Genomic DNA, 22,966 nt, shown 5'->3' with positions numbered 1-22,966 from the left:
AAACCTGTCACGAATATCACGTATCAAGTTTTTGGCGCCGTTTCTGGGGAACTAAGATATTAGGAACATTCAATTTTTATTACTGTAGGCATATTTACTTTTACTGCACTCTATTTTTAGTTTAATTTCACTTTTCTAACTTTTATTTTATTTTCTTTTGACAGGATTTTCTAGTTTATGACCAGAAGAAACCCGTCAGGACCATTACTTTTCGATAGTGAGATCTATCGCACAGTTCGCAGAAATTGAAGGGAAATAAGGTGAAGCTTAAGATACACAGAGGAAGTGCAAGAAGACGCGATACTTACACTACAACTGAGGAGATGGCTGAAAACCAAGAAAATTCACTACCTCCTACGGTTGCTGCTAATCAGAATCCTGCTCTGTGTACTATGTATGATTATGCTAAACCTTCTTTACCAGGAACTGAATCAAGCATAGGCCTGCTGTTGCTGCAAATAATTTTGAACTGAAACCTAACATAATTCAAATGATACAGCAATTTGTTCAATTTGATGGTTTGCAGGACGAGGATCCCAACGCTCACTTGGCAAATTTTCTGGAGTTTTACGATACATTTAAAATCAATGGTGTTTCTGATGATGTCATCCGTCTTCGGTTATTTCCCTATTCATTGAGGAACAAAGCTAAACAATGGTTGAACTCGTTACCACGAGAGTCAATCACTACTTGGGAACAAATGACAAAAAAGTTTTTATTAAAATATTTTTCGCCGGTTAAAACGGCTAAATTATGTAATGATATCTCTTCTTTTGTGCAGATGGATTTAGAAACACTCTACGATGCATGAGAGAGATACAAGGACCTTTTGAGAAGATGCCCTCACCATGGGTTACCACTCTGGCTATAGGTTCAAACATTTCACAATGGCTTGAATCCTTTGACTAGACAGATGATTGACGCAGCTGCTGGTGGAACTATCAATAATAAGACACCTGAGGATACTTATGAATTTATAAAAGAGATGCCACTGAATAATTATCAGTGGCAAGTCATAAGGACAAAGCCAACTAAAACAGCCGGCATTTTTAACTTCGATTCTGTCACCATGCTCTCTAATCATGTAGAATTTTTGAATAGAGAAATTAACGATTTTCTTGGTTCTTCACAAGTTCACCCAGTAATGCAGTGTGAAGCAAGTGGAGATGGATCAAGCAATTTAGAATATCCACCCTATGGCTACAACATGGAGAACGAGCAGTTAAATTACATGGGTAATAATCCTCGATCTCAAAATAATCGTTATAGTAACACTTACAATGCAGGTTGGAGGAACCACCCAAATTTCTCATGGGGAGGCCAAGGGAATCAGAGACCACCACCTCTAGGCTTCCAACAACCACCCTACCTATAAGAGAAAAAGCCGAACCTTGAGAAGATGCTAACAAAATTCATCTCGGTGTCAGAAACTCATTTTTAGAATACCGAGACAGCACTTAGGAATCAACAAGCGTTGATCCAAGTGCTCGAAACTCAGATAGGAAAGCTCGCCAAATTAATATCTGAATGACCACAAGGTAGCCTGCCGAGTAACACTGAATCTAACCCAAGGGAACAATTCAACGCAATTACCATCCAAGACAAGGAAAGGTTAGTGGAACCTAAACCAGAACCAAGGCAAAGAATCGTGGTAAGTAAAAGCAAAGGTGAGGTAGACCACAGTGAAGAAACACCGGTAAGTAAAAAGTACAAACCTCGTGTGCCATACCCCAATACGATAAGGAAAGACCGCACAGACGAACAATTCGGTAAATTCCTTAAATTATTAAAGAAATTACATATTAACTTACCATTTATTAAAGCTCTTTTGCAGATATCAAACGCAGTCAAATTCTTAAAAGAGCTTTTAACAAAAAAGAGAAAGTTGGATGAGGCATCGTATGTGGAGCTAAATGCGATTTGCTCAGCCATACTACAGAATAAGCTAGCCAACAAATTAAAAGATCCAGGAATTTTTATGATTCCTTGTTTAATTGGTAGCTTAGATGTTAATAATGCTTTGGCTGATTTAGGGGCTAGTAACAATGTCATGCCTTAAAAAATGTTTAAGCAACTAGGTCTTGCGAAACCCAAACAAACTAGGATGAGTATTCAATTAGCTGATAAAACAATCAGATTTCCTAGGGGTATTATTGAAGATGTGCTCGTTAAAATTGACAAATTTATATTCCCAGTTGATTTCATTGTTCTAGACATAGAAGAGGACAGTAACGTGCCTTTAATTTTAGGGAGGCCCTTTTTAGTAACTGCTAGAACGATAATTGATGTTGGTACAGGTGAACTCACACTTCGTATGGGTGATGAAACAATCACTCTTCAAGCTCGTAATCCGAATAACATCTCAAAAATTAAGGGTGATTGCATAAATCATACTACTAGTATTGATCATGTGGTGAAACCCTCTGTGCAGAAAATAGGTTCGAAAAGCACACATGAGCCGTGTTCAAGCAACAACAAAGGACCTATCTATGAAGAACGAAGGCTACGAGTTGAGGAACAAGATGAATGGAGGAAACATAAACCAAAACCACGCATTGATGAGCTCAATATTCTGCCAAATCAACTTAAGGTTGGAAACAAAGTACTACTGGATGCAGCAGATCCTCGTATTGCCACTTCTAAATCTAATGGAGAAATTCCTCTCATGGTACTCAATATTTTTCCATACAGTACAATCGAGGTAATTCATCCTAAATTCAGCATTTTTAAGGTAAACAATACTCGTCTAAAACCTTATTTTGATAAAATTGATAGTAGGGATGAGGAGTGTAAACTCCTTGGAGATTGAAGTAAGCCGAGCTTAGACTATAAATAAGCTCTTCTCGGGAGGTAACCCCAGCACTAACAGTATTGATTTCTTTAAAATTTTAGTTTTTAACATCTAATCACTAACTGAGTCCTTGAAACACAGGTTTTCTAATCCACACGGCCAGGCACATAGGCGTGCCTTAGGCCGTGCTCACACCACGGGTGGAGACACGGTCGTGCGATACGGCTGTGTGAAAATAGGGCATAATTTTTCCTAACATGAGATACGATAAGTTGCCACGGCCGTGTGACGTGGGTGAGCCTGTCAAAACAACATGAATGTGAGACACGCCCATGTCTCGAAACTGTGGTTGAAACTGAGAATTTAGTACTGGTGTGTGACACGTTCGTGCCCACCACCTATGCTCAAGACTAATAAAAAAAACACGGGCGTGCACCAATATACACGGGCATGGGAGAAGCGAACAAAGTAGAATACGACCGTGCGACACGGCCGTGTGCATCGACGCGCCCAAAGGACACGGGCGTGGGATAAATTTCAAACGCGCCCAAATTTAAAAATCACGTTAAACACGGGCTGAAATAAGGGCACACGGGCGTGCCCCATGACCGTGTGCCCTAAAATCTATATAAACCCCTCACTATTCATCATCCCCTTCCCCAAAATCCCTAACCCTAGCAGCCGCAACTCTTGCCCACGCCCTCCTTACCACGCCCGTACGTCAACCCAAGCTCTTCCATCTTGCGTTTGTCTACTCTTTTATCTCTATTCTCTTCATATCTTTTACTTATTTCATGATTTTTTATTGTTTTATTTGACTATTTTGGGTAAATATTTACGGTTATAATGATAGTAATACTTTTGCTCTTTGTTAGAAATTTGCCATTTTAGTCAATGCATTATGCTACATTCATCCATTTTTCTTGTTTACATGGATTTTATGCTTACCCACACTATATTTCTTATTATCAAACCCACATGCATTCATTCACTAGATATTCCATTTAGCACTATTCTCATGTTCTTATTGTTAATAATGATTTCCATTAGGATTTAGTTACTTTTCATCTTACCTGTTACCTGTGATACCCATGAAGTATTCTTCTTTAATGTTAACATACTTGCATACCTCTCCATGCCATTCTTGGGGAGTATTGTTTTAACTTCAACTTTTCACTACAGGTATACCATGTCAACCTCACATGGTAAAAAAACTGCTGTCCCCACTTTAAAGAAGAGGAAAGGAGCAACGTCATCCTCTGGTCCTACCGTTGAGATTCGTCACCCTTTCCTTCAGCTCCCCTTAGGACCCTAGGAAGAACTCTTTCAGATACTTCAGGCCCGACCCTTAGGTGTAGGCCATTGCATTGACTGGGATGCACTTGAACAAGTCCAACTGGCTGACACGGTCTGAGCTCTTCTAATGACTGACCCGTGGGAGCTCTTCTTTGGGATCATCGAGCCGACGTACCTCGAGCTCACCCTAGAACTTTATTTGACCTTTCACTTCAAAACCATTATGACGGAGTTTGATGATCCAGGAATGGTCCAGTTCTGCCTCGGTGGTTTGGTTCACCAGTTGAGCGTACCCGAGTTCAGAATTGCACTAGGGCGTATACGGAGGAGTTCATCGACGACAACGAGCTCGACACCCTTCATCTCCATATCCACTATTCTCCTTCGAAGTGTTGGAGAGCTTTAGTCCCTGACTCGACCACCTATGACCCCAGCCACTCCAAGGCATCGGCTCTCGCCCTGTCCTTGAGATACCTGCATGCTATCCTTGCTCACACCCTGACAGGACGGCAGGAGAGCCCTGGCGTCATCAACACTCACGACGCCTACTTTTTATGGAGTATGGTGAATGGGCATGTCTTTGACCTTCCCTATTTCATTGCCCTCGCCATCCGCCATTAAAAAGAGCGGCATAGGAAAGGAGTCATCTCCGTTGGCCCCTATGTGACTAGACTGGCACGGTACTTCGGGCTCCTCAACATAAGAGCACAATCATCCTCTCTCACCCTCATCGGCCAGATGTCCCCATAAGGCACCTCGAGTATGCTACATATAAGGATGATCAAGAAATGACGTGGAACCTACCGTCCTCAGTACCACCTCGTCTAGTCCACCGAGGAGGAAGGCTCAGAGAACCTTACTGATGATGTCCCTCCACGTCATGAGGACCCACCATCTCAGCCACCAGCCACCCATCATCCAGTTCATGCGGCGGCTTCATACTCTGACATCTCTGAGCGCCTTACTCGATTTGAACAACAGTGCTTTCAGCGCTTTGATCACATTGATGCTACTCTTCATCAAATTTGTCCGCACCTTCACATCTCATCGCCACCACCACCTCGCGAACCATTCGGCGATGACGATATTTAAGAACTTTTTTTTATTATCATTTTTATTTTTACTTTTATCTTTATTTATCTTCTTTAAGTACTTTTTATTTTATTTTCCTTTAATATTATTTCATTTTTAGGTTTTATAATTTTTATTAAACAATTTATAGTTTCAGCTATTCCTTTATGAGTAATTATACCTCTTTATTTTTCCTAAAGAGTTCTTGATGTTATCACAGTTATAAAGAGCTTCAAAGCTCATCATTACCTAGGAACTCGAACCTCCACTGGCAAAGGTTCTCCACAATTGCCATGTCCTGCTCGACCACGACCATAGCTACTACCAGATATAATATTCTTTTGGCACAGGACTTATGGCCTAATGAACCTCTACCACCACCGGAGTATCCTCCCCCACTCTTATCAGGGCCTTGGCCGATTATTCTCCATAACTCCAAGTTAAGGAATCCATTCATTATTCAAGAAGTTTCACTTCTCTCCCTATCTTATGATTTTATATCTATACCATCATAAATCTAACTTTGTACATTGAGGGCAATGTACATCTTAAGTGTGGTGAGGGTCTTTTATATCATTATCAGAAAAATCTCTGAATTTTGTCTTATTCTCATTTGATCTTCTCAAATCATTATTAGAATGAATTTTGATTGATTTATGATTTTCTATTAATATGTATTGAATTAAAACATAGGCATTTATGCATTGACTATTCAAACTTTAAGGAATTAGAGAATCAAGCATGATAAAGTTGATTTTTGAGAATAAAAAAATATTTAGGTTGTTTCCCCAAGTTTAGGTATTTTCTTGAGTTAAAATTCACAAGTTTAAACATCAAAAAGCCATAATTTTTGTGAGATCTTGAACCTGTAGAGTATCTATTATTTCTTTGATGCTCACTTTTATTATTGCTTTGAGTGTGTCAATATTGAATTGTCATTCTAGAACTTGCTTGATTATGCATGTCAAGACCACACCGTTTGATTTGATATGTCGAGATGATAAAGACACTTAGGTTTAACCCATTCACTCCATAAAAGCCTACCTTCACAATTAACCCTTAGTGAACCCCCTTGAGCCTAACAACCCAATCATTGATTTTCCCTCAACATTAACCCTTAACCCATTATTGTTGAAATCCCCTAAATTAATTTGATCCCTATTTTTGTCGAGATTTGATTTGAATAAATTGCTTAGCTATATTTTATTTTTATAGATTTCCTATGTCATTTTAACTTGTTTTGAAAAAAATACAATACATACATATATATTAGTAGTTATTCATCATTTTTTGAGCTTAAGTGTTAATTGAAGCTCACTTTTATTCAATTAATGATTAGTTATTTTCTAGTTAGGTGATTTTTCAATTCAATCTCGATTCTAAACTTTTCTTTCAGCTTGTGACCACACCCCCTAACCAAAGCCACGTTACAACCCTCTAAAGTCCTTTTTGATTGACATATCATCTCAATATATAGTGGTGAAGATTTGATTTTCATGCAAGCCTATGGTAATAACGTTTCATATTGACTAATGAGTGCTTCATTTATTGTCCTTAAACACCTTGAGTGATTTGAGTGAATCTTTAGTGAGGATGTTAAACTTTGTGATATTTTGAATCAAAGGTAATCACTTAAATGAGGGGAGACACCTATGCTTTCGTGATAAAATGCTCAACTTGGAATGTTTGAAACTTTGATGTTCTTCTAGTTGAATTCTCAATGTATGACTACTTATGGTTTATTTTGAGATATTATCAATAGGGATTATAAGTTGAGAAGAGTTTATTTTGATTGTGAGTTGAGGATTTTGCTTGAGGACAAGCAAACGCTTAAGTGTGGGGGTATTTGATTCCCATGCTTAGCACATTTATGGATGATTTCTCCTTAGATTTGGTGAATTTGATACTCTTAATCCTTTAATTTCATGTTTTATACTGAGGTGAGCATAGGAGAATAAAAAGAGTGAGAAACGGGCCGAAAATGGAGAAAATGGACCAACATGAGAAATCAACACAGCCTGGACTTCCTCACACGAGTAATCCACTGCTTGTCCATTTGGCAGAATCGAAGCACAACTTACACGGGTAGACCACACGCCTGTGCCTATTTAACAGCCTTGACCACGATCTGAAGCAATCGCACACGGGCGTGTCCCTGTCGAGCCCAAGTATAGTCCTATTTGGAAAAGGCCACTTTTGAGGGCTCTTAGGCATTCTAAAGCCTATTTAAACTCCTGAGGAGGCACTAGAAAGGGGGATACAGAGTAGGAGGCAAGGAATTACTCAAGGAAAGCCAATTGATCCATCTCAGAAGCCGGATTCATCGTCAAAACTGAAGATCTCCCTTCAATTTCCTTCAAGAGTTTTGGGATTTCTTTATGTTTTGTTTTCTTTACTCTTTTGAGATGTTTTCTTTCATAATTATGAACTAAACCCCCTAAATACCTAAGGGGAATGAAACCTAAGATGGATCTTGTTATTATTATCTGAATTGTATGATAAATATTTGACTTGTTCTTAATTATGTGTTCTTAATTCTTGTTTTAATATTCCAGGATATTGATTCAAGTTAATGCGCTTATTCAGGGGAGTAACAGTCTCTGTCTAAGATTAAATTTGTCGTAATTAAGCGGAGTTGATTGCACGCCTAGAGATAGGGTGACAAGATTTTGTCGGATTAGGGTGAAACCTAATAAGGGAGCCCATAGATCGAGTTAATGCAACACTAGGGTGTTAATTAGAAAGAGATTTCAATTAATTAACCTAGGATTAGACGTTATTAGTCTCAAGAGAGATAATAATATAGCTTAGAGATTTCTACGGATCAAGTCAAATGAATAAATCGTCTAATTCAGAGTTAAATAACAAGTGAAGTCTAGGTGGATTTTTCATTGGGTATTGTCTTAATCAATCGAGTTTTCCCAAAAGCTTTTCCCCAATTTTCTCTCTGTGCACCCTTAGTTTAATTAATTAGTTTAGATAAACAAATCCCTTAATTTTTAGGCTAGATAATAAAAAGAAAGTAATTGCTAGTAATCTTGGTTCCTTTGGGTTCGACAATCCGGTCTTGCTAAAGCTATACTACTGTTCGATAGGTACACTTGCCTTCATCGTGAAAATAGTTAGTTTCAAGAGCGATTAATTATAAATTTTTAAAACCTGTCATGAATATCACGTATCAAAAGTATTTTATTAAGTGATTTTTGACGAATTTTCTAATTAGGGACTAAATTGTTAAAATAGTAAAAATGCAAAGATTTAACGTGAAATTGTTGCATGAATGGGATTTTTGGATACTATGAGGATTTGGCTAGGCTCAATTTTGGGTAAAAATGGTTAATTTACATGTTTTGGGCTCAGGGACTACATTGAATAAAAGTAAAACTTTAGCGGTAATTTTGTAAAAATGTCAAAAATGACTAAGTTGCATAAAATACATTATTTTACTGTCTAAATTAATAAATTTAATGGAATGATTAATTTAGATCAAGATTGAGTGAAAAATCGAGAAAAATAAAAAATTACCAAAATACCCCTAAACTTTGGTATTTCTGAAATTTAGCATGGTAAGTTTGTATGAGCTATACTATGTATATGTTGATTAAATTGAATGTTATTATATGATTTTATTGAAATGAATCAATATATATATGTTAATTATACAATTTATTGAGTAAAGAAACGATGAAAATCCAATGATGTATGACTGCTATCTAGCCCAGTTTGAACCTTAGGAATATATAGGGTACAAATTACATGTCATTAGGGTTACCGTGTTTCAGGTACTGGTCTTGAGCATCCTACCGGTGGCTAAGTTTCTAGCATTTGTTGTGGTTACTTAACAGCTTGTGTGAACAACACCGTGTAGCTACGTTCTGACTGATAGCTTGTGTGAGCAGACCCAAGTTACCATGTTTCGGGTGCTGGTCTTGAATGTCCTATCAATGGCCGAGGTCTGACATTAGTTGCATATACTTGATAGCTTGTGTGAGCAGCATCGTTTAGCTTACATTCCGACTGACAGCTTGTGTAAGCAGACCCATTTTACAGCTCGTGTGAGCTATGACTATATGTTTAGTACACTTTGTGTGAGCTTTCCTGCATATCCGGTATTATTCTAAGTGGTTCAACGAGTATGAAAAGGGATGAACCAGTAAGGGTTCTGATTGATTTCACTACGACAATTATTGAAAAGTATGATGTATCGATGATTCAAATAAGAACATCCATGATTATGAAAAGTGTGATTTAAGTGATGCTATGTTTATGTCTTATGTGATATGCAAATGAAATAGTAAAGAAAATGATGAATTAAGACATGAAACTATATAGATATCCTTGATATGGTGATACATGGAAATTATATAAGTTAAGATGAGTAATAGATTCAAGTGATACATGTTGAGATTAAATGGCTATTTATGTTAATGTGCTTATGATTCGTATCATGTATGCTAACATGATTGGATTGGTTGGATCATATAGGTTATGCATTGTAATGGTAAGTGCCCAAATGGAAATATGCTTGTGTTCATGAAAGAGTGGTAAGCTTTAAATTATGTAATTTCTTATGAAATGTTTTATCATGTGGTTAATTCCAAGGAAGCTATGTTTAAATGCACTAGCTTGTGGCTATGGTTGATGATATGCTTATGTCTTGTGTGTCATGCATAAGGAACGGGTGTGAAAAGGTAATGAAATAGTAAGTTCATACTTGAAGTGTTAAATAATGAAAAAGAAAATGATGAGTTGAATTGATGTTTTTATTTAAGTTAAAGAAAGTAAATGCAATGGAAATTAATGAAATGCAAATGAAAATAAGAAAATCTGTAAGGGTTTAAAGTTTTATAAAATTCTATTATACTAGGGATGATATGTATTTGTGATGTTGTGGATTTATTCACTTTGTGAGTTGTTGAATATGGCTTCATGAATCTTATGGTATCGATATAGGATTATTCTTGATATATATAAATTTCATATTTGAAATGGATTGATATGACTAAATTTTATACGAGCTTATTAAGCATTCATTGCTTACGTAGTTGTCTTTCCTTTACTTTTCAGATTATCGGAAGCTAGATTGGGTTGGAAGCTCGTCGAAGATCTATCACACTATCCAGTAGTTATATCGGTAGTTTTCGATGTCTTAGTTAGGGTTATAATGGAATGTATAGGTGGACCATGTCTAATGTTTAATTTAAGAGTTTGGTATATATGTCATCTTCATTGATGATTATAGCATGAAAAGTTGCCTTGGATTGAGGTACTTAAGGTACTATTGATATCTTGTTGGTATGTGTTAATGTATCTTTAAATGGCCAGATTAGTGTGGTTGTTATGTATCAATTATGTTCCATTTTGGCATGAAAACAAATTAAGTGAAAATTGTTTAAATGTAACATATATTAGTGTTTTGGTTGATACTATAGCCATTATGTTTTGGCTTGTAATTATGACATTTTGAGTGATTGAAATGGTTGTTACGTTGATATAGGTTTGTGGCCTTATGGTGGTTGATTTTGTAATCTTTATGATGCTTAAATGATGGAAGCTGAAATGGTATGTAAAATGTATGTAATGGTATGTTCTTTGACTTGGTTAAATGTGGTCATTTTAGTATATGGAATGTAGTTGACATACATGGCTAATGGTGCTAATTGTTAAATGATAAATTTAGTACATATGAGTGTCGATTTGATATGTGTACAAAATGGTAAGTTTTGGCTAAACTAAGCATTTAGTTATACATATATAATTGTTGTGATTTGAGGTGCCCATTGGGCATATTGGTTGTGTGAATATATATACCATGTTGATTTAGCTTGTTGATGCATTTTTTGGTGCATTTTGAATGCTTGATTACATGTGGAAAAATTGGTTGTATATAGTGGATGATGGGGGAAGAAAAATGGCTTGGAAATGACCTATTTTTCGTCCACACAGCCAGAGACACGGGTGTGTGTGACACACAACCAGGCGACACGACCGTGTGTCCACTATAGCTTACTAAGGGTTACAAGTCAGGCAGTTACACGGCCTAGCACATGGCCTGACACACGGGCATGTGAGGCTATTGTGAAGGGTACACTACCTGGCACACGGGCTTGTGGCTTGGCCGTGTGACCCAAGTCAGAGAGTTACACGGGTAGAGACACAGCCGTATGTCCATACTTTGAATTTCCACACGGACTAAGACATGGGTGTGTGTCTCAGCCGTGTGAGTCACATGGCCTAGCCACACGGCTGTGCCCCTATAGTTTGAAAATTTTCATCTTTTCCTGAAAAAGTCTAAATATTTCCTATTTAGTCCCGTTTTGTTTCTAATGTGTTTTTAGGGCCTCGAGGGCTTGCATAAAGGACAATATGTATGTTATTGATGGAATTTTCTATGATTGATGTTGTGAAGTAAATTATTTATATTTTTGATAGTTATGAAATGTAAACTCCGATAATGCTTCGTAACACAATTCCAGTGACGGATAAGGGTTAGAGGTGTTATAGGATCTTCCAATCTTTAACTAGAATAATGAGTCGACAAGAACTACTTATCTCCCAACCTCATATTCCAGACCGATACAGGGTTAAGGTATTCACTGATAGGTCATACCAAATTTGGGTTAATTCCCACTTTAATGAATTCCTAGGGTTGTCAAGCCTAGGGTTTAGGTTCTTTCTTTCTTGAACAGCTGATCCGTTAAGAAACCCCTACAGAACAGTTAATTAGTCACTCAACACATCACACAATATTCTTTTCGTGAACAACGAATAGGGTCACTTACTTGGGTTTCTCCTCAATGGGGTTTTCAACCCTCTTTATGACTATTTAGTGAACCCAAGCATAAACAATTAATAACATACTAATATAATAAAAATAAACACTCATCACACGACATTAGTTAAAGATCCCACACCTTATTGTATATCTAAATCATATGCTCCCTTCGTCGAAGTCTCGCTTGGATTTAGTCCCAATCACAAATCCTTAATTCGAACACTTGGATCTGTTACTCTCACGATGCCACACTATTGGTTTCTCTGAGGGTTGTTGTTCAGTCCTTTATATTACATGGAGATTGAAATTTAATCTCAAGAAAGAAATTATAGTTTAGTCATTATCTGAGAATGAGGGAAAAACAAGGGAAAGATGATGATTCTATTACTTTCATAACTTACACTACTAGATAGCACAACAAAGTTGAAAATGAATCCTATAGAAAGGTTTGGAGGTTTAACAATCTACAAGGGATCATGTGATCGGTGAAATTTGTACACAATTTGAGTGAAAAGAATTAAAGAATGATTCAATTGGAATAAAAAGGTGAAAGAAATCTGAAAGGAAAGGAAAAGAGAAGAAACACCTAAATCTTGATGACAATCGGCATCGATGACGGCGATAATGGTGGTGGTCTGATAGTAGTTCACAACAGCAACAGTGGCAACGAAGGGTGGCAATCAAAGGAAAAGAATGAGAGATGAAGGGTGTAGACAGTGGTAAGATGATGGTACAACTAAGGCTCACAGTGGAGGAATGGAAGCAAAAATGAAAGGAAATGGTTTGTGGTTACCAGAAAAAGAGAAAATGGTGGAGGAAAAAGTGAAGAAAATAGAAAATGGGAGAAAGTAAGGGTGGTGGACAGTTTGGGAGGCCTTTAGGGGTGGTCAACATGTTTTTTTTTTCTTTGGCAAGAAAAGAGTGTAAGAAAAGAAAAGTAACAAAGGAGAAAAAAGGGGATGTGTCTCACAACTTATGGCAAGTTTGACTTCCTAAACAAGGAAAGGAATCCTCAACATAAGGCAACAATAGGGGTGGATGGTTGGCATCTAGGGTATTCGAATTAGGGACCTCTAGGATATTTAAGGAGCTTCCTACCACTAAACCACTACACTTCCTTATTTTCACTATTGCGCAATTAATTTAAAACATAGTATATGACAGTAACACTCTTGTATAATTAATTGAAAAGTGGGATGTGACAGTTAGGAGGTGTAGTAAGCTTGGTCCATAGTGACCAGGTTCAATGAATCATAGAAAATAGGCAATATAAGAAGTTTTGGCAAGGGAGAGAGACATGGAGTGAAAAGGGGATCATGTTACCTCAACATACGGTACGTTTGACTCATAAAGAGGGAAAGAAATCCTCCTAAACATGGTAACAATGGGGTGGATGAAAAGCACATTATGCACATGGAAATTGTGTTAAAAATTAAATAAAAAGATGAGAACAAGGAGACTTGAACTTAGGACCACTATGATGGTTCAAGAGCACTTAGATACTTGACCACTTCACTTCCTTCTTATCATTTTAATAGAAATTATTTAAAAACATGGATGACCTTTGCTAAGGTTTGAAGCAAAATTACACCATATAGAAAATAATGTGAAAGTAAGGATTCAAACATAAGTCATCAAGGACAGCTCCGCCACTACTCAACCACTATACCTGATATCTATTAATATCAAAATATATTTAAAACAAATAAAAATAAATAAACAAAATTCGAGCAACGACTCTCTTGGTTCATTAATCCAGTTTCTACTAACCTAATTTTTAGAATGTGACATTTTTCCTTACTAGTAGATGGACTGGCTGGTTCGCAACAAACATACACACATATTACTTAAGTTGAACAAGACAAAACATTTATGCAATGTGAACCTAACAATCACTTCCAACAAGATAGAGGCTTAGCCTGATAGCTACGAACTAAACTTATAATAGAGACTTTGACAGCAGAATATTCAGTGAATAATTTCACAGAATTAAGGGTCATATTTATAGTCCTATGAATGCTGATAATCTTTGGATACCATACTTGAATAAGGGCCATATTTATATATTTATAATATATATCTTTGTACATTGAGGGCAATGTACATCTTAAGTGTGGGGGGTATTTATTTCCTTATCAGAAAAATCCCAGAATGACTGTCTTGTTCTCTTAAAAAGCTCTCATATCATATTTAGGATAAATTTTAATTGATTTATGATTTTGATTGATATATCTTGAATTAAAACATAGGCATTTCTACATTGATTGTTTAAACCTTAAGACATTAGAGAATCAAGCATGATAAGTTGATTTTTAAGAATTTAAAATTATAGGTTGTTTCCCCAAGTCTAGGTATTACTTTGAAATTGGAATCCACGAGTCTAAACATCAAAAAGTAATAATTTTTGTGAGATTTTTTAGCCTTTTGAGCATCTATTAATTCTTTCATGCTCACTTTTATTATTGCTTTGAGTGCATCAGTATTGAACTGTTATTCTAGAACTTGCTTAATTATGCATGTCAAGACCACACCATTTGATTTGATATATCAAAATGATTAAGGCACTTAGGATTAACCCACTCATGCCATGAAAAGCCTACCTCCACGGTAAACCCCTTTGAGCCTAACAAGCCATTCCTTGTATTAACCTCCATATTGACCCTTAACCCATTATTGTTGAAATCCTCTAAATTGACCCCTATTTTTGTCGAGATTTGGGTTGAATGAATTGCTTAGCTATGTCTTGTTCTTAATAATTAGTTTATGTTTTCTATTTAATTATGTGTTCTTAAAAAAAACTATGTATACATATCTGTAATTTCATATTCTGAGTAGAAGCTCTGTTGTACGCAAGTGAAGATTAACTCTTTTTCTAATTAGGTAATTTTTCAATTCAATCTCGATTCTAACCATTTCTTTCAGCTTGTGACCACACCCCCTAACCAAGCCTCGTTACAACCTTCTAAAGACCTTTTGATTGATGTATCATCTTAAATTATAGTGGTGGAGATTTAATTTTCATGCAAGCCTATGGTAATGACTTTTCAATATTGACTATTGAGTGCTTCATTTATTGTCCTTAAACACCTCGAGTGGTTTGAGTGAATCTTTAGTAAGGATGTGAAACTCTATGATATTCTGAATCAAAGGTAATTACTTAGATGCGGAGAGACACCCATGTTTGCATGATTAATACTCAACTTGGAATGTTTGAAACTTTTATGTTCTTTTAGTTGAATTCTCAATGTATGATTACTTATGGATTAATGTGAGATATTATCAATATAAATTGTAAGTTGAGAAGAATTTATTTTGATTATGAGTTGAGGATTTTGCTTGAGGACAAGCAAATGCTTAAGTATGGGGGTATTTGATACACCGTAAATTATACATATTTTTACCCCATATTTAATGCATTTTATGGATGATTTCTCATTATAATTGGTGAATTCGATGCTCATAATGCTTTAATTTCATATTTTATACTTAGGAGAGCATAGGAGAGAGAAAGGAACGAGAAATGGGCCAAAAACGGAGAAAATAGGCCAAAGTATGAAATCAACACGGCCTGGACATCCTCACATGGGCAGACCACACAGCCGTGTCAATCTGGCAGAATCGAAACACGACTCACACGAGCATAGTACACGCCCGTGCCATTCTAACAAGCTCAAACACGGCCTAAAGTAATCGCACACAGACGTGTCACACGGGCGTGTCCCTGTCGAGCCCAAGTTGAGTCCGATTCAGAAAAGGCCACTTTTGAGGGCTCAAAGGCATTCCAAAGCCTATAAATACACCCTAAAGGAAGAAGAAAAAGGGGACAAAGAAAGGGGAGTAAGGAATTACTCCAAGGAAGCCAATTGATCCATCTCAGAAGCTGGATTCATCATCAAGACTGAAGATCTCTCCTCAATTCCCCTTCAGGAGTTTTGGGTTTTCTTTATGTTTTGTATTGTTTATTATTCTGAGATGTTTCCTTATTTAGTTATGAACTAAATCCCCTAAATACCTAAGGGGAATGAAACCTAAGACGAATCTTGTTATTATTTTCTGAATCGTATGATAAATATTTAACTTGTTCTTAATTATGTGTTCTTAATTCTTGTTTTGATATCCCAGGATACTGATTCAAGATAAGCTCTTATTCAGAGGAGGAATAGACCCTGGCTAATAGTACATTTATCATAATTAAGCGGAGTTGATTGCGCGCCTAGAAATAGGGTGACAAGATTTTGCCGGATTAGAGTGAATCCTAATAAGGGGGTCCATAGATCGAGTTAATGCAACCTAGACTGTTAATTAGAGAAAAGTCTTGGTTATTCAATCTAGGGATTAGACATTATTAGTCTTGAATAGGGATAATAACATAACTTAGGGATCTCTACGGAACAAGTTGAATGAATAAATCGTCTGATTCAGAGCCAGAATAACAAGTAAAGTCTAGGTGGATATTTCCTTAGGTATTGTCTTAAGTCAATCGATTTTTCTCAAAAACAATTCCCAAATTCTTTTCTCTGTTTGTTCTTAGTTTAGATAATTAGTTAATTAAAACAAAAACCTCCTTATTCTAAGGCTAGGTAATAAAAAGAAAGTTGTTACTAGTACTTTTAGTTCCTTTGGGTTCAACAATCCGGTCTTGCTAAAACTATACTACTATTCGATAGGTACACTTGCCTACATCTTGATAATAGTTAGTTCAAGAATGAGTAGTTATAAATATTTAAAACCTATCATGAAACCTCGCGATCAAAACCCTAGTTCGCGACTTACCTGATGAACCCCAATTCAACAAATAGACTAGCGAATCTCTGTTTGCCAACACATTAGCAAACCTACCTCACAGAGAATCTAGTGAACCCCTTACCACATCATTATGCATACAGTGCTACTGGCGAACCCCAAGGTCACCTAAAGCTTGCTGAACACCCAGTTCGCCAGAACACTGGCAAACCCTTCACATTCGAGGCCAAAACATCCAGGCCCATCTATGGGGTGTTACAATCTCCCACACTTAAGACATTTCATCTTTGAATTGTTCATATTCAAATAGCTGAGGATATTATTTCCTCATTGCTTCCATTATTTCCTAGGTAGCTTTGTTTGTCTTAGGGTTTTGCCACAACACTTTAACCAAAAGGATCTGTTTATTTCGCAAGACTCTCACCTCACGAGCCACAATCTTCACTGGCTCTTCCTTGTAAGTTAAATCAGGCAACCCTTTAACTTCATCTACTGCTACTACATAAGATGGGTCATGTGATACCTTCTTAGCATAGACACATGAAAAACATCATGAATCTTGTTAAGTTCGCGAGGTAACTTAATTCAATAGGCTACAGGACCAACTCTTTCCACTACTTTATAAGGATCAATAAACCTTGGGCTTAGCTTGCTTTTACGCCCAAATATTAGGACTTTCTTCTATGGAGATACCTTCAAAAAACACTTGCTCGCCCACCTAGTACCCAAGTCTCACCATTTCTAATCTACATACGGCTCCTGCCTATCTGTGGCAGCCTTAAGCCTTTCACAAACCAGTTTTACCTTGTCCTTTGTTTCACGAACCAATTCAGGTCCAACAAGTTTCTTCACATTTAACTCAGCGCAACATATAGGTGTTCGACAACTCCTACCATACAGTGCTTCAAAGGGTGCCACTTGAATGCTTGCCTGATAACTATTGTTATCGACAAACTCATTCAATGGTAAATATCGTTCCCATCTTCCTTTGAACTACAAAACACAACTTTACAACAAGTCTTCCAACACTTATTACTCTTTCAGATTGGCCATTTTTTTAGGATTATAAGTAGTATTAAATTAAAGCTTCAAACCCAAAAATCCTTGCCAACTTTTCCAAAACTGGGATGTGAATCTTGGATCTCCGTTTGAAGTTATAGAAACTAGCTCGCCATGTAATTGAACTACTTTGGCAACATAAATCTCGACAGCCTTTGTAAAGAATAGCTCATGTGAACATCTAAAAAATATGAACACTTCGTTAGGCGATCCACAATAACCCATACTACATCCTTCTTGGTCATAGTCACTGGCAACCCAGTCACAAAATCCATGGTGATTCTTTCCCACTTTCACTCAAGTATTTTGAGTGGCTATAAAATTCTCAAAGGAAATTGATACTTGGCTTTGAAATTCTAACAAGTTAAGCACTTCTCCATAAATTTTGTAACAGCTCGCTTAACAAGATTACTTCTTAGGCCACCAATATAGTTTGCGGAGGTCACGATACATCTTATTACTTCTTAGGTGTATCGTATAAGGACTATAGTATGCCCCTTTAGGTATCATCTATTGAAGCTTTTCATCACTGAACGTGCAAAGCCTTCCACAGAAACAGAGCACTCCTTCATCGTTAAGTGCAAAGTCACCTTTCACTCCTTGTCCCATTTGGCAAACTCTTTTTTTCCAACTCCTCATTAATAACTTGCTTCACCTAAATCTGTTGTGATAGTATTAGTCTTACTTGCAATTTCGCGAGTAGTCCCCTATCACTCGTCACACTTAGCTACGCGAACATAGCTCGTTGCTCACTCACAGACTTCCTGCTCAAATCGTCTGCTACAACATTTGTCTTACCAAGATGATACTCTATGATACAGTAGTAATCCTTCAGCAGCTCGATCCACCTTCTTGTTCATAGACTTAATTCTTTTTGTGAAAGTAAATACTTGAGAAATTTTTGAACAATGTAGATGGTACACTACTCACCATACAAGTAGTGTTACCAATTCTTCAGTGCGAACACCACTACTGCTAGCTTCAAGTTGTGGCTTGGGTAGTTATGCTCATGAACCTTTAGTCTTTTAGAAGCATAAGCTACCACTTTCCCTTCCTGCATCAATACACATCCAAGCCCTGTGTGAAAGGCGTCACTATAAACCACAAACTCCTTTCCCGGTTCTGGTTCTGTCAACACAAGTACTTTGGTAAGGATCTCTTTAAGCTTATTGATGATTTTCTATCTTTCATCTGTCTAGGAAAACCCCTCTTTCTTCTAGAGCAACTTTGTTAAGGGTGTTGTTATACTGGTGAACCCTTTAACAAACCTGTGACCGTGCGAGTTCTAAAAAGCTTCGTACTTCTGTCACGCTTCTCTGTGATCTAAACTCCACAATGGCTTCAATCTTCTTTGATTTTACACGAACCCCTTCAGCTGAAATAATGTGCCCTAAAAACACAATTTCTTTTAGCTAGAATCCACATTTACTATATTTTATAAACAATTGGTTCTCTCGCAGAATCTGTAATACAGTTCATAAATGGGTGTCGTGCTTTCACTCAGTTCATGAGTACACTAGGATGTCCTCAATGAACACAACTACGCACTTATCCAGGTAGTCATGAAATACTCAGTTTATCATGTCCATGGAAGCATCAGGTGCATTTGTAAATCCAAAAGGCATTATTAAAAATTTGTAATGCCTATATCTCATCCTAAAAGTTGTCTTCAGTACATCATATTCTTTCACCTTGAATTGGTAATAACCAGATCACAAGTTGATCTTTGAGAACACAACAGCACCTCGCAGTTGGTCAAACAAATCATCAATTTGTGATAACGGATACTTGTTTTTAACAATCAGCTTATTCAACTGTCTATAGTCGATCCACATCTTCATACTTCCATCCGTCTTCTTTTCAAATAGCACTACGAACCCCAAAGTGATATGCTTGGTCGAATGAAATATTTATCCAGCAGCTCTTGAAGTTGTATCTTCAACTCCTTAAACTCATTGGGTGCTATGTGATATGAAGTGATTGACACTGGCAAACTACCAGGGTACAACTCAATGGCAAACTCCACCTCACGGTTTGGGCATAGTCCATGTAGCTTGTCAGGGAGCACATTTCGGAAATATTACACAATTCACATCTCACAAAAACCTTTTTCCATATCCTGTGAACCCACTACAAATATGAGATAGGCTTCGTAGCCCTTACCTAACATTTTCTCTATCTTCAATGTTGAGACTATATTGGACATTGCTCAAACTTGCTCACTTACCACCACCACTTCTTTGCCTTCACTGCTTCACAGAGCGACTTCTTTTAACTTGAAATCAATTTTGGCTTTATGTACAATCAGTCAGTCTACTCCCAAAATCACGTCGAAGCCATAGAATGGTAACTCTAACAATTTCGCAAAGAAAACTAGACATAGTACCTCTAGTGGACACCAACGTTATACTTCATTGACTAACATACTATCCCTAAATGAACTAGTATCAATCACACCCTTTTCTATGGTCTCTACTGCTATTCCAAACTTACTAGCTAGTTCACTTAAAACATATGACTGTATTGAACCAGAGCCAATCAAGGAAAATAAGGGAATAGTTTGAAGAGTAAATGTACCTGTAATAACATCGGTGGTACCTTGCTTATGTGGCTCCTTCATAGCATAGACTCGTGCGAGCCCTCCTAACTTTTCAGCTTGAGTCGCAAAAATATAGGCCAGAGTTTGCTACCCAACTGGCCTTGTCTAATCACCTTTGCTTCCTCTTTGACCATGAGTACCAGCTCGCACTTGAGTAGGGGTCGCAGCTTGAGCTCGCGAACCCTCCTGTCATTCTGAAAAGTGTTTAACAAAGTAATCCTTCAAACCACACTTGAAACACCCTCTAGTCTTTTTACGACACCCTCTAAGATGATTCCTTTGGTAAAGCTTACACTATATCTAGTTTTTAGACTCATCTGAGCCCTCATTTTTATTCTGGGTGTCCTTCTTCTGACACAAACGATCAGTCATGGAAGCTCGCTTGACATTTGTAACAAAATTTTGCAAGTCACTGTACCTTTTGGACACTTACCTAGATACTTGTTTTTTGGTTTACGAAACCTTAATGTCTTTAATGGTTTTGGCTTTATCTACCAGCTCATCGAAGTTCGCAGCATGGTGAGTAACCAGGTAAAGTTGGATGTCACGATGCAGTCCAAAACGAAACCTTTGATGTCAGTTCTTCTATTACGATACCATCTCTTCAGCATACTGACTTAATCACATAAACTTAGGCTCATACTTAGCTATTGATAGTTCAATTTGCTTCAAGTTGATAAACTTACACTTGTCAGCCACTAGATACTGCTAGCCCATAAATGTCTTTTTGAAGGTTATCAAGAAGAACTTCATGTCAGTTTGTCCGCAACAGTTCCACGTTTTACAGTATTCCACCAACGATGTGCTTCATTGGTGAGCAAGCACACAATGTATCTGATTTCTCCTGATCAGAACATACATCCTGCTCAAGGATTTTCTTAGCACCTTCAAGCCAATACTCAGCCTTAGTGGTATCAGCTCCATGGACACCACTAAATTCCTTGCAACCTAAAGTTCACAGATGCTCCAGTTGCAGTCCACAGTTTACAGGTTTAGTATTAGCTCTTGCAGCTCACTCAAAAGCCCCAATCATAGCTTGAACTAGAGGCTTCATGCTTTCTTCCAAAACACTTGCCCTGTGGGTTCGCTCTTGCATAACCAAAATCTGGTCACCTTCTGTGTGATTAGTAGCTTCATTTACACAATTCACATTCACTCTACAAATAGGCAGCCTTTCTTACTCTAAATGTACACAAGATACTGAATTTAAGTAAGACATTAAACACATAATTGGGTATCTAGAATACTAGACACACTTGCAACCATAGTACACATAGAATAGGCTTTCACTTACGAACACAATTCAGACAGAACATAACTTACTTTACAGAGTTGGCAAATAGCAAAGGGATGATCCGAGACGTAATCCTATAGAAGATGTAGCTTAACCAAAGGTTATGTTTATTCCTAGTATTACCCTATCAAACAACCATACAATCATTCATACAAAGCACTTCAAGTTTTCATGGACACTAAATTAACTTTTTTAGCTATGACAAGCCTTCCTAGCATAATTTAGCAAACTTACTGTGCCACATTCTGGCAACCACTTTTCTTGTAACACCCCAAAATAGGACCTAGGAGTTTTAGGGTATTTTAGGAATTTTAGCCTTTTGGTGTTCAAAACTTTACAATATGGTAAATCGATCATTTTTTTTAATATGGTTTTTAGAAAATTAAATCAATTTTTGAAAATGAGTTTTAAATATCTTTAATTTTGGAAATAGGATTGATTCATAAAAGAGTTAAAACTTAGAGTTTTTAATAGGCAATTAGACCAGATTTTAAAATCCAACCTAAAAAACCCCATTTATAGTTCTATTTTCACGTTAGTTTTCTCCATCTTTATGCTTTCGCCGTCCCTTACGCCCAAAGCTTCTCTCTTCCACTTTTTGTTCTTCAAACCTTAATTTAATTGATTTCCATAATTCCTAAAGCATTAAATCTGCATAAACCTTCAAGAAAACAACTTAAAATTCCATAGATTTCATCATCTTCTTCATGTGTGGGTTTTTTGGGTTTTTAACAAAGTCTATTTTTCTTCCAACTAAGGTAACCATTCATCTTTCTATTAGTTTTTAATGTTATCTAGTCTTTTAAACTAATTTTTTAGCCATTTAATTGCATGATTTTAATAAAAGCCGAAAATTGGGTCGTTAATGGTGAATTTCAGGATTTTGAGTAAAAATGTGGTCTCAAAGTGTTTTTCAACTTATTTTAACATGATTAGAAGGTTTCTAAACTTACTCTAAAGTTTCTTTAAGGATTTCTAAGGATTTAATGAATTTTCATGATAATTGCCATAAACATGTCGAAAATTTCAATACCATGAATTAGGTAGTTTTGCATAGTTTAAAAGTTGAGAATTTTTCATAGGTGAATAATTAGACGAATGGAATCATTTTAGCAAAAAAGTTAAGTATAGACTGAGATATTTGAATTTTAAGTTTGTTATGTTGAAGGTTTCGATTACAAGAGAATTTAGCTTAGGCTTGTGGTTTGATTATTTGATGTGAGTCTTTGGTTGAATGTTGATTTTGTTGTTGTGTGATTTATTTTGTTTAAGTGTTGGATTCGATAGGACCTTCTACGAGTAGAGATAAAGGCAAGGAAAAGCTAGTTTGAGCTTCCG

General features: G+C 36.8%; 1 non-coding gene across 1 annotated transcript; it reads right to left on the bottom strand.

Annotated features, from left to right (window-relative positions):
* Window positions 1–748: 748 nt before the first annotated feature.
* LOC121208220 (small nucleolar RNA R71) lies at window positions 749–855 on the bottom strand. The gene has a single exon (XR_005903177.1). It is a non-coding gene; the product is annotated as a small nucleolar RNA R71 (small nucleolar RNA).
* Window positions 856–22,966: the final 22,111 nt, after the last annotated feature.

The sequence above is a fragment of the Gossypium hirsutum genome, chromosome A01 (genome assembly GCF_007990345.1).
Source record: "Gossypium hirsutum isolate 1008001.06 chromosome A01, Gossypium_hirsutum_v2.1, whole genome shotgun sequence".
NCBI classification, from domain to species: domain Eukaryota; kingdom Viridiplantae; phylum Streptophyta; class Magnoliopsida; order Malvales; family Malvaceae; genus Gossypium; species Gossypium hirsutum.
Note: the sequence above shows the minus strand (reverse complement) of the source record. Positions and strands in the feature narration are given on the sequence as shown.